The sequence below is a fragment of the Hipposideros armiger genome, unplaced genomic scaffold, assembly GCF_001890085.2.
Source record: "Hipposideros armiger isolate ML-2016 unplaced genomic scaffold, ASM189008v1 scaffold_332, whole genome shotgun sequence".
NCBI lineage: Eukaryota > Metazoa > Chordata > Mammalia > Chiroptera > Hipposideridae > Hipposideros > Hipposideros armiger.
Genome location: NW_017731682.1, coordinates 1,221,430 through 1,233,264, shown reverse-complemented (window position 1 = coordinate 1,233,264; position 11,835 = coordinate 1,221,430). Strand labels below are relative to the sequence as shown.

Here is an 11,835-nt window from a genome sequence, read left to right as displayed (position 1 = left end):
TTCTTAATCCAGTCGTCTACCGATGGGCATTTTGGTTGTTTCCAAGTCTTAGCTATTGTGAATAACGCCGCAATGAACATAGGGGTACATATATTTTTTTGGATTAATGTCTTGGGATTTTTTGGATAAATACCTAAGAGTGGGATTGCTGGGTCATAAGGTAGCTGAACTCTTGTTTATATCAATTAGCCTGTGGTGAAATTGGTTTTGTTACACATCGTTTTGCTTAAAATCGCAGTTTCCAAGAACCTATTGATGATGTTAAGTGAGGACTTACTATACTTACCAAATGGTCAGAGAACACGAGGAAGAAATAGCTTTGTTTTTTGGGGGTGATGATGGAACTGGGCACTTTGTTTTCCTTGACATATATTATATCAGCAACTCACAGCTAAGTCTCTTCAGCATTTAGAAACACGTTACAGAACATGAAGGAGGAACAAGGGATTTGGGAAATCTGAACATCAAATTCCTAGACATCACCTCAGACCTAAACTTTTCTGTTGGGAGAAAACTAGGTTGGAAGCTGAGTTAAGCTCTATGAGATGAGACTGACTGTGCCTCCATCGCTGCTGGAACATATACACCAAAAACATTTTTTAGTGGTTGATTATTAGCATATGGGAAGTAGGGAGAAGGGAAGGGAGAAGAGTAGAAGATATTTTGGAATTTTTCTAATGTTGCTCAAAAAGTAGAACTTTAACAAAATAGTGTGAGTTTGTAGAGTAGGAGGGATATTCTAAGGGAGGTTTTGCAGCACAAAGATAGGGATCTCCAGTGGCCATGCCCCTCAGACCTTTCTCCAGAAAGTTTCCTACATCTGGATGTGACTCTGTTCTCCCCTAATTCTTAGTAAGGCTCACTTATGAGAGAGTCTGAGACAGAAGCCCAAGCTCCTGCTGTCATAGGAAACTCCATCTGAAAGCCAGGGAACCAGAGTCTTGAGGGAAGATGATTCAGGTTGGGGCCCAAAGAAGATTTATTTGACATTATTGATATTTCTGTTCTTTCTCTGTTTCTCCCAGGAGTATCTTGTAGTTAAGACCCAAAAATTATTACAAAACACAAATATGCACATTCTAGACTACATAGAATTTATACAAAGACAGTGTAGAGGGCCACCTACAAGATGTGTTTTAAGGGGGGTTGACAAAGCCTTTTGCCCTACCCCAGAGCCCCTTTTAGCACAAAGCTGCCTCTGGCTAATACAGTAGGTTTGTGGAAATTAGAAGTCATTCTTTCCTTCAGGAGAACACTGCTCTGTGCCAAGTGCATGGCCTGGTAAGTAGAGTGCAGAGTGGATTTACAGTCTTACTCATCCCCTTGGCTTCAAGTTCCATGCCAAAAACAATCTATACAATCATAGATGAAAGTCCTATTGTCATGGAGTCCAAAATTCCATCATTTGTATTCCATTCTATATGATTGGATGAAAGTATTATTCCCTCGTTCATAAAGTTCAAGCACTCCTAAATATCCAGCTCCTATCATCCATCACTCATTATTCTTTACCAAATGACAAGGTATAATGGCAGAGACAAGGGAGGAGCTGACAGGCAAAGAAATGAACTTGGAGGGCTCCAAGTGGGAAGAGACTGGCTCGTGGGAAGACTTCGAAAACCAAGGAAGTTGAAGTTCAAGGGGAGAGGGCTGGAGTGGTAGGGTGAGTTTGAAGGTCAGCAGGGCCAGACCACATTCACCTATTTCTTTTTCATGGTAATGTGACTACTAGAAACTTTAAAAATACATATGTGGCTTGCATTATATTTCTATTGGACAGTGCTGCTCTAGAACTTCACACAGTCCCTAGCACCTAGCAGGTGTTCATAAATGTGATTTGAAATTAAATGAAGCCAAATGTACCACAATTATGTGTCTAAGAGCTGTGACTGATACATTTTTTTAAGGCAGTACTTATTTCTCTTACAGGCTATCTTTTGTTCTCCTTTTTAAAAATTCACAGTTACTTAGCATAGATTAAGACAAGAGGATTCAGTCAAGATGGTGAAGTAGGTAAACACTGTGCTCACCTCCTCTCACGACCACAACAAAATTACAACTAAACTACAGAACAACCACCATTGAGAATCACCTGAAGTCTAGCTGAGCAGAAGTCCTACCTCTAAAGACATACAGAAGAAGCCACCTTGAGACTGGTAGGAGGGGCAGAGATGTGGAACGGGCTGGTACCATACCTGCTTGTAACCATTAAAAGTGGGGAGAGATATCTTGGCTGTGGAGGTCCCTTCCAGAGGAGCAAGGGGTCCCAGCTCTACACCAGGCTTCCCAGTCCAGGGTTCCAGTGCCAGGGATAAAAGTCCTCATAATTTCTGGTTGTGAAAACCAGTGGAGGTTGTGGCTGAGTGAGACTGAGGGAAGTTGCACTCCAAGGCAATCCTCTTCAAGGGCCCACACACAGACTTACTTGCTGACGGACTCACTTGCTGTGAACTCCAGCACTAGTGCAGCAGCTTGAAGGGTGCCAGGGACATATGGGAAGGAACTGAATTGTCTGGCTTTAGGGTGAGGTCTAGATGGGTGGCTTTCTCCCAGACAGAAGTGCTGGCAGGATCCATTGTTTCTTTGTTGAGCCCTTCCCCCCTCCCAGCATGCAGATGTAGGCCGCTGCCATATCTGAGTCCCTATCAAACTGGCTAAAATCCTTTGTTCACCTTACCCTGGTGATTCTGAGACTCCCACCCCACTCAACTTTCCGGCACACCCAAGATGCTTCCAGTGGCTTTTCCACACAAACTACCTGTGTTAGCTCATGCCAGGGTCAGCGTTAGGGATAGGCTCATGCTGCAGACTTTCCTAAAATCTCTTAAAGGTTCACAAAACCCAAATAAACAACATCTTATTTTGGTATGTCCTGTACCTCTGGCTGAGCAGTCCTAAGCCTGGCATTAACAGCAGCCAGCCTCAGTTCACATTTGGCCCTTCAAGGCACATCCAAGCCCAGCGAGGATGCTGGCCATCTAAGGATTACTTTGTGGCTCATTTCAGGTGGGGCACAGGCTATGGCTGAACTTGGTGGGGCCCCTCCCAGGAGGTCCTGGGAACCAGCATGCTCAGAAGCTAGCTTTGGACCTAGCCAGGGCATCAGCTGGCTGCCTCCAGGGATGACGCACCCAAAGGGCACACTGGGCAGGCACCAGAGCCCTACTAAAGTAAAGTGAATCCTGTTCCATAGGGTCAGCCCCAACACAACAGTTCCTCCACTGTAGTCAAGACCAGTCCTCACAACCAATCAGCCTGAAGGTCAGTCCTTCTCATTGACATTCAAACAGCAACCAAGGCTCAACTACAACAGAAGGGCACACACAACCCACACAAGGAACACACTTAGAGTACCCGGCTCAAGTGACCAGGGAGACTGTGCCACTGGGCCCTACAGAACACCTACTACATGAGGCCACTCTACCAAGACCAGGAAATATAGCAGCCCCACCTAATACATAGAAACAAATACGGGAATCAGCCAAAATGGGGAGACAAAGAAACATGTCCCAGCTCTGTCTTCTCTGCCCTGGGAGCAGCTCTCCTGCCACAGCCCCTCATCCCCTGAAAATGTACGCGTGCACCAAGTTTGTTTCCACCCCCTCCTTGGTCAGGAGCACCTCTCAGCTGCTGAGCCTGTCGCTCTCTGCAATGGTGCTGAAGCGACCGGAGACACTGACAGATGAGAGCCTCAGCAGCTTGGCAGCCCCACATACCCAGACATCATTTATTTCTAGCCGTAGCTTCCAAACCAGCGCCATTTCAAGGGACATCGACACAGCAGCCAAGTTCATTGGGGCTGGGGCTGCCACAGTTGGGGTGGCTGGTTCTGGGGCTGGAATTGGGACTGTGTTTGGGAGCCTCATCATTGGTTATGCCAGGAACCCTTCTCTGAAGCAACAGCTCTTCTCCTACGCCATTCTGGGCTTTGCCCTCTCAGAGGCCATGGGGCTCTTTTGCCTGATGGTGGCCTTTCTCATCCTCTTCGCCATGTGAAGGAGCCATCGCCACCTCCCGTAGTTCTTTGTCCTGTGTCTTGTCTGCCCTGTATGTTCCTTTTCCTATACCTCCCCAGGCAGCCTGGGGAAAGTGGTTGGCTCAGGGTTTGACAGAAGAAAGATAAATAAATACTGTATTAATAAGAAAAAAAAGAAAAAGAAAGAAAAAAAAGAAACATGTCCCAAATGAAAGAACAGAACAAGGCTCCAGAAAGAGAACTAAACAAAATGTAAACAAGCAATCTACCAGACTCAGAGTTCAAAACAATGGTTATAAAGATTCTCATTGATCTCAGTGACAACTTCTTCAAAGAGCTAGGAAACATAAAATGGACATAAAAAAACATAAAAAGGAATCAGTCAGAAATAAAGAATACAACAACTGAAATGAAGAATACATTAGAGGAAATCAAAAGTAGATTAGATGAAGCATAAGATTGAGTCAGCAATTTAGAAGATAAGGTAGCAGAAAACACTTAATCAGAACAGCAAAAAGGAAAAAAGAATCCAAAAGAATGAGGACAATTTAAGGGGCCTCTGGGACAATGTTAAGCATACCAGCATTCGCATTACAAGGGTACCAGAAGAAAAAGAGAGGAAACAAGAAATTGAAAACCTATTTGAAAAAATAATGAAAACTTCCCTAACCTGGTGAAGCAAAAAAATATACAAGCCCAGAAAGCGCAGATTCCCAAAGAAGAGGAACCCAAACAGGCCCACACCAAGACACATCATAATTAAAATGCCAAAGGTTAAAGACAAAGAAAGAATCTTAAAAGCAACAAGAAAGAGGGGAAGGGATTAAGAAGTACAAATTGGTTGTTACACAGTAGTCATGGAAAAGTAGGGTATAACATAAGAAATATAATCAGTAATATTGTTATATCTCTGTATGGTTTCAAATGGGTACTAGGTTTATTAGGCTGATAGATGGGAGGTGGGGGCAATGTGAAAAAGGTGAAGGGATTGAGAAGTACAAATTGGTAGTTACAAAATAGTCATGGGGATGGAAAGTAAAGCACGAATATAGTCAGTAATATGGTAATAATTATGTATAGTGCCAGGTAAGTGCTAGACTCGTCAGGGAGATCACTTCTTAAATTATATAAATGTCTAACCACTATGCTGTAAACCTTAAATTAATATAAAATAATATTGAATGTCAACTGTAATTGAACAATTTAACTGGAGGAAAAAATGTTGAAGGGGAATAAGAGGTCCACATTTCCAGGTATAAAACAAATATATCATGGGGATGTAATGAACAGCACAGTCAGTAATATTGGGATATCGTGGTACAGTGTCAGATAGTTGCTGGACTTATGGTGATCAATTCTTTAGGTGCAAAAGTGTTGAGTAACTATGGTGTATACCTGAGACTAATAAAATATTGTATGTTACCTATATTTTAATAAAAATCTTTTTAAAAAGATCAAGCCAATGAGCCAAAAGATACTTTCAGATACGTTTTCTGCAAATAAAATATCCCATGGTCCTCTTGCTTATCCCCTTCTCTGGGATGCACCACAGTCTCTCAAGTACAGTGAGATGATTGGTCATACAAGGAGAGAAGACAACTTATCAACTGTGGATCCTTTCGGTAGACATTGAAATTGATGAAAAATTCTAAATTGTGTAAACTCTAAATCCTTTCCAAGGGTCTACAATGGATTCAAAATCTATTTCTATAGGAAATACAGCTGTGAGCAGAGTATGACGTTAATGATTTTCTGTTAAATGAATAAGGCTTTGAGAGCAAATTAAAAATATGGAGAGAAATAGGTATTTGGAAAGAAATTGTAGACTTCTGTTTTTTTCTGAATCACTAGGAAGAAGAAATCTCACATGACATTTCAGATTTTCAGAAATCTGTGACGACTCCTGGAATTGGAGAGCAAAGTTCTGAAGTTAAATGGAACGATAACTTCAATTCGTTTTCTAGTTCTCTTTGTCATGTTTCCCACAGGTAGCTTTTGCCCAGCACATTCCCTATGTCGGACAAAACGAGCCCTACCATGATGATAGTTGGACCAGGTAAGAGTGTGGGTTTGTCACACTGACTAGGGCTTTGGGGGCTGGGGTACAGGGAGGAAGGCGCCAGAGGAGTCTGTGGTTTTAGGGGATTTTTTTGTTTGTTTATTTAATTACTGGTTAGAATGGATTTAGTTTCTCTCCCAGAAGAGATACAGATTTGAGATGAATTTTAGATGTTTTTAGAACAAAAATGCTACTCATTTGAATTCCTGATTTTGCCATAGCCTTGTAACTGAGCTAGAGGGAAAGAAAGCAAAGTAACTCCCACCAGACTGAAACCCTTTTTGTTTCTTCCATGTCACAGAGCCTTCATTCTGTTCCTGAGGAATAGTATCCTGAAGGGTTCCCAAAAAGTTGGACAATTAGGTAAATATTTTTGTTCAAAAACCATGCCATTTGGTTCCATTTTCCTTGATAAATTATCTTTTCCCTGTCAAAAAATGACCCAAAAATGTAACCCTTCTGAGATAGAATCATAATAAATAAAAATATACAATTGGGTTTTTATAAATGTTTAAGCATTTAAACATACTAGATCTTGAAGTATTTAAGCTTTTTTCATCATATTTTTAACTTTTCTAAAAAGAAAAAAAAATAGAGCTAACATCTCCTCTTCTCTTTTTAAAAAACTACTATGAAATTGAGGAAGGAAATGAGACAGGTTGTCTGAACTTTCAGTTGGGCTATCCTAATTGGCTTTATGCAGTTAGCTTAATGGCTATGATATAAGACAAACTTTATGGGAAAACTGTGCCCACTGCTTTTCCTTTTATTTCTAAATGCACTGGATAAATATAATACATTACAGTTGCTCAGAGCAGACACTAAGATTAACAACAATTGACCATGGAGGTAATAATATGGCAGTAAACCACAGGTACTGTGTGTTTACTCAGCCTTGCATACCCTATATTCATTCATTCATTCACTCACTCATTACACATGTATTGAGTGCATTGCAAAGGGAAGAAACAAATAACTTAGCCTAAAGGATCTGTAGCCAGCTTCCCAGTTGAAATGATTTTTTATCAAGCTCTTGAAGATTAAAGGTGTGGCAGGAGGGCTAGACTAACAGAAAGAACAGCACATATAAATACACAGAAGAATGAAAGCACATGCCATGTCCAGGGAACAGCAGGTAACTTCATGTGAGTGGAGGGCAGGATGGCTGGCAGTGGAATGGATCTGAAATGCATAAGACCTTGAATTCCAGCCTAAGGAGTTTATATTTTAATCTTTAGGGAAAAAAGTATAGGAAATAGATCTATAGTCAAATTGGGTCCCCTTAATTTTATATTTCTACGTACTCCCTGCACTCTAAGTTCAAAGCAATCAAAAACAAAGTATAAAAGATTAATCTAATCTAAATTAACCTAATAGGATATAGCCAGACTCAAAAATGAGAAAAAATATCTTCATGGATCACTGCAAAGCAGTTAGTGGAGAGGAAGTCATGGGCTTGCAGTCAGTAGCAGAAAGGAGCCTGGCTCCTTTGGGTTAACAGAAACGGTCTATGCAAAAGATGACAGGAGCAGGCTCCCTGAAGACAATGAGTCAGGCTCTCAGGAGTGGCAAGAGCAGAGAGGTGGGAGACCCAAGACCCAGCCTCCTAACTAGGAACTGATCCTAGTTCTGTGATTGACTGTAATAGTCTCATTATCACTGTGGAGCAGGAGCCCCAGAAAGCTGCCTGGCTGTGGACTGAGGGTGCAGGGTACAGGGTACTGGGTGGAAGGCATCCACGAGACTTCTCAACTACCGGTACATGCAAGACAGAGCAAAACAAACCAAACAAAAAGCCTGTCACACAAAACGAGTCTGCAAACTTTCCAGAGTATATGTAGAAAATTAATGTCAAGAAAAACAATCAACAAAGTCAATAATTTACTCCAACTGAAAATAATTTTATGAAGTAGTCTGACAGGCTTAAATAGTAATGCTGATTGAGATGATTAAAGAGATGAAACAGGAATTGTACCCATTAAAAATGAACAAAATGAGATAATAATAACTCACAATACTTGCAAATGGATTAAAGCTAACAATTGAAAGCAGAGTTTATCAAAACGAATAAGAGAGAGAGAGACACAGAGAGAGAGAGAGAGAGACAGAGAGAGAGAGAGAGAGAGAGAGAGATTCAATCAATACAATTGACAAGAAAGCTATACCTAAAACAATATCAATCCAAAAGTGTGAAAATAAAGGGCAGGGGGAGAAAGGTAGATCGTTTAAATTCCAAGAGAATGTTGAACATCAATAAGAATATTATTGGAATTTATGAACAAAATGGAATTTATGACAAAAAGAACAAATGGGAGAAAGAGAGACTATATAATAATAAAATGAATCATCCTCTAAGATGATGTAGCAGTCATGACCTTGCATATGCTAACCAACATGACTTCAAATTATATAAAAGAGGAAAATTGATAATTTTATACACATAGTAGGAAATTTTTACATTCTCCTCACAGAAAATGTTGAATCAAACAGCCAATAAAAAACAAACAAACAAACAAAAAATCCTGCAAGACTGGAATATTTAAAGAAAAAATACATACATTTATCTAATAGCTTTGTGTAGAACCCTGCACACAGTAAAGATTATAATTTATTTTCATGTTAACATGAAACATTTGCAAACTTGACCATATCACAAAGATTTTAACAATTTTCAAATAGTTTATATCATACATATTTTCTGATCACTATGCAATGAAATTAGACACCTACAAGCCAAAGGGAGAGTTTAAAAACTAATAATTATAAAAAAATAGCATGTTTGGAAGCTTAAAAATGCCTGCCTAGATAACTTTTGTGTTGAAGAGAAAATTATAATGGAAAGTCCAAAATATTGTAAACTAAGTAAAAATGAAAGCATCACATAAAAACATATTATGCAGTTAGAGTAGAAATAAAAGATAAAACTAGAACCTAAAATTAATTTATAAAAAGAAAGATAAAAAGTAAATGAGTTTGCAGTCAATTCAAGAAGCAAAGGAGGAGGGTGGCCGGATGGCTCAGTTGGTTAGAACGCATGCTCTGAACAAGGTTGCCAGTTTGACTCCCCCATGGGATGGTGGGCTGCACGCCCCCCGCAACTAGATTGAAAGTGGGCTACTGGACTTGGAGCTGAGCTGCACCCTCCACAACTGAGATTGAAGGACAACAACTTAACTTGGAGCTGATGGGTCCTGAAAAAATACAATGTTCCCTTCCCCAATTCCCCAACTCTGTTCCCTTCCCCAATTCCCCAATAAAATCTTTAAAAAACAAAAAAGACTTTAAAAAAAAAAAGCAAAGAGGGAAAAACAAAGTCTGAAAAGAGTAAAAGGCAGGAAATAATAAAGGTAGAAATCAATGAATTAGAAAACAAGCAATACAAAAAAAAATCAATAAAATTAAAATTTGATATTTTGAATTAAAGAAAAATGTCTAGCTAGACTAGTCAGGTAAAAGGGTGTGAATAAACAACATTAAGAACAAAAAGAGGAGCAGAAACACACATTAGAGATTAAATAAATCATAAGCAAAAGTAGATAAATTTATGCAAATAAATTTGAAAATTTAGAAGAAAAGGGGAGAATAAATACTGGGTGAAATTAGCAATCTCATCCATAACTTGTAGTCCTAGTTCATTAAGGCTTTTTGTTAAATCATGAGTCAGTGATAAATTCTACTGAATGCCTTTTCTTTGTTTATTTAGAAAAGCTTACCTTTTCCACCTTTACCTTTAAGATGGTGGAACAACATGATAATAGGAACCTGGATCTCTCAGACTGTGGTTCACTATTTGTGTCCTGGACTGACTAGCTGTGGATATCTGCAGCATGAAAAATAAATTTCTATCATCTTTTCATCCACTGCTTTTCTGCCTTTTTGTGTTACTTGCAACCAAATCAAATCTGTAATACAAAAAGTAACACTGCAAACTAATAAAGACTATTTATAAAAATATGTTACAAAATCACACATAATGGCCAAGTAATGTGAATGGAGCTCCCTGGAGTTGTGTTATGCAGTCCCTGGAAGGTGAAGCTTAATAAGCATTCTTATCAGTGTCAGGAGGCACAGAGCTGCCCACACTCTAACTGCTGCTTTTCAATGTTGTACTGGAAGTCTTAGCTATTACAGTAAGATAAAGAAAATAGTAACAGATTCAAGAATTTAAAAGCAAAAGGAAAACTGTCCTTACTTGAAAAATGGTATAATTGTCTGTAAGAGATTTTATAGATAAACTTTTGGAATTAATAAGGGTGATCACTAAGTTGGATATAAGACCACCAAATAAATCAGTAGCCTCCTTAATCACCAGCAATACAGAATTAGAAATGTAATTTTTAAAAGTGTCTTGTTCATAAAAATGAATAAGACGTTTGTGTAGAAAATGATAAAATGTGTATGTGTGTGTGTGTGTGTGTGTGTGTGAGTGTGTGTGTGTGTGTGTGTGTGTGTGTGTGTGTGTTTCAGGAATTCAGTAGTTTATTTTGTCTTATTTTTTTAAAGATTTTTATTAAAATATAGCTAACATACTATGTTACATTTGTTTCAGGTGTACACCATAGTTATTCAACATTTATATACCTAAAAAAGTAATCACCATGAGAAATCCAGCAACCATCCGACACCATACCACGTTATCACAATATTATTGACTCACTTCCCTATGCTGTACATTACAGCCCCATGACTTATTTGTTTTATACCTAGAAATTTGAACTTCTTATCCCCCTTCACCTCCCCTCCCCTTTTAAACTTTTCAATTACAGTTGACATACAGTATTATTTTATATTAATTTTGGGTGTACAGCATAGTGGTTAGACATTTATATAATTTAAGAAATGATCCCCCTGACCAGTCTAGTACCCACCTGGCACTATACATAGTTATTACCACATTATTGACTATGTTCTCTATGCTTTGCTTTACATCCCCAAAATTATTTTGTAACTACCAATTTGTGCTTTATCCCTTCCCCTTTTGTCACCCAGCTCCCCAAACCCCTTCCCATTTGGCAACCATCAAAATGTTCCCTGTATCTATGAGTTTGTTTCTATTTTGTTTGTTTGTTTTGTTCTTTAGATTCCACATATAAGTAAAATCATATTGCATCTGTCTTTCTCTATCTGACATACTCCACTCAGCACAATATCCCTCCAGGTCCATCCATGCTGCTGCAGATGGCAAGAACCCATTCCCTTCTCTGGGCCTGAGCAATATTCCATTGTATACATGAACCACTTCCTCTTTATCCATTCTTCCATCGACAGACACCCTGGCTACCTCCACATCTTGGCCATTCTAAACAATGCTGTGTTGACCATATGGATGCATACGTCCCCTCGAAGTAATGTTTTGGTATTTTTCATATAAATACTAGGAAGTGGGATTACTGGGCCCTTATTTGTCTCTTGTTATAGCCTTTGTTTTAAAATCTATTTTGTCTGGTATAAGTATTGCTACCCCAGTTTTTTTGTTTGTTTATTTTCATTTTATGAAATAACTTTTTCTATCCCTTTACTTCAGTCTGTGTGTGTCTTTCAATCTGAAGTGAGGTTTTTGTAGACAGCATATGTAAGGATTTTGTTTTCTTATCCTTTCAACCACTCTATGTTTTTGCCTTTTTTTATTGTTGAGCAGTGTGTTTTTCCAGGACCCATCAGCTCCAACTCAAGGAGTTGTTTCAATCTAGTTGTGGAGGGCGTGGGGATCTAACTGGCAACCTTAGTATTATGAGCACTGAGCTCTAACCAACTGAGCTAACTGGCCGCCCCAGCCACTCTATGTTTTTTATTGAAGCAT

General features: G+C 39.1%; 1 pseudogene across 1 annotated transcript; it reads left to right on the top strand.

The window, feature by feature from the left end:
• The first annotated feature begins 3,514 nt into the window (after positions 1-3,514).
• Positions 3,515-4,045, top strand: LOC109392475 (ATP synthase F(0) complex subunit C2, mitochondrial pseudogene; annotated as a pseudogene). The gene has a single exon (XR_002126058.1). The product of XR_002126058.1 is annotated as an ATP synthase F(0) complex subunit C2, mitochondrial pseudogene (transcript).
• The last annotated feature ends 7,790 nt before the right edge of the window (positions 4,046-11,835 follow it).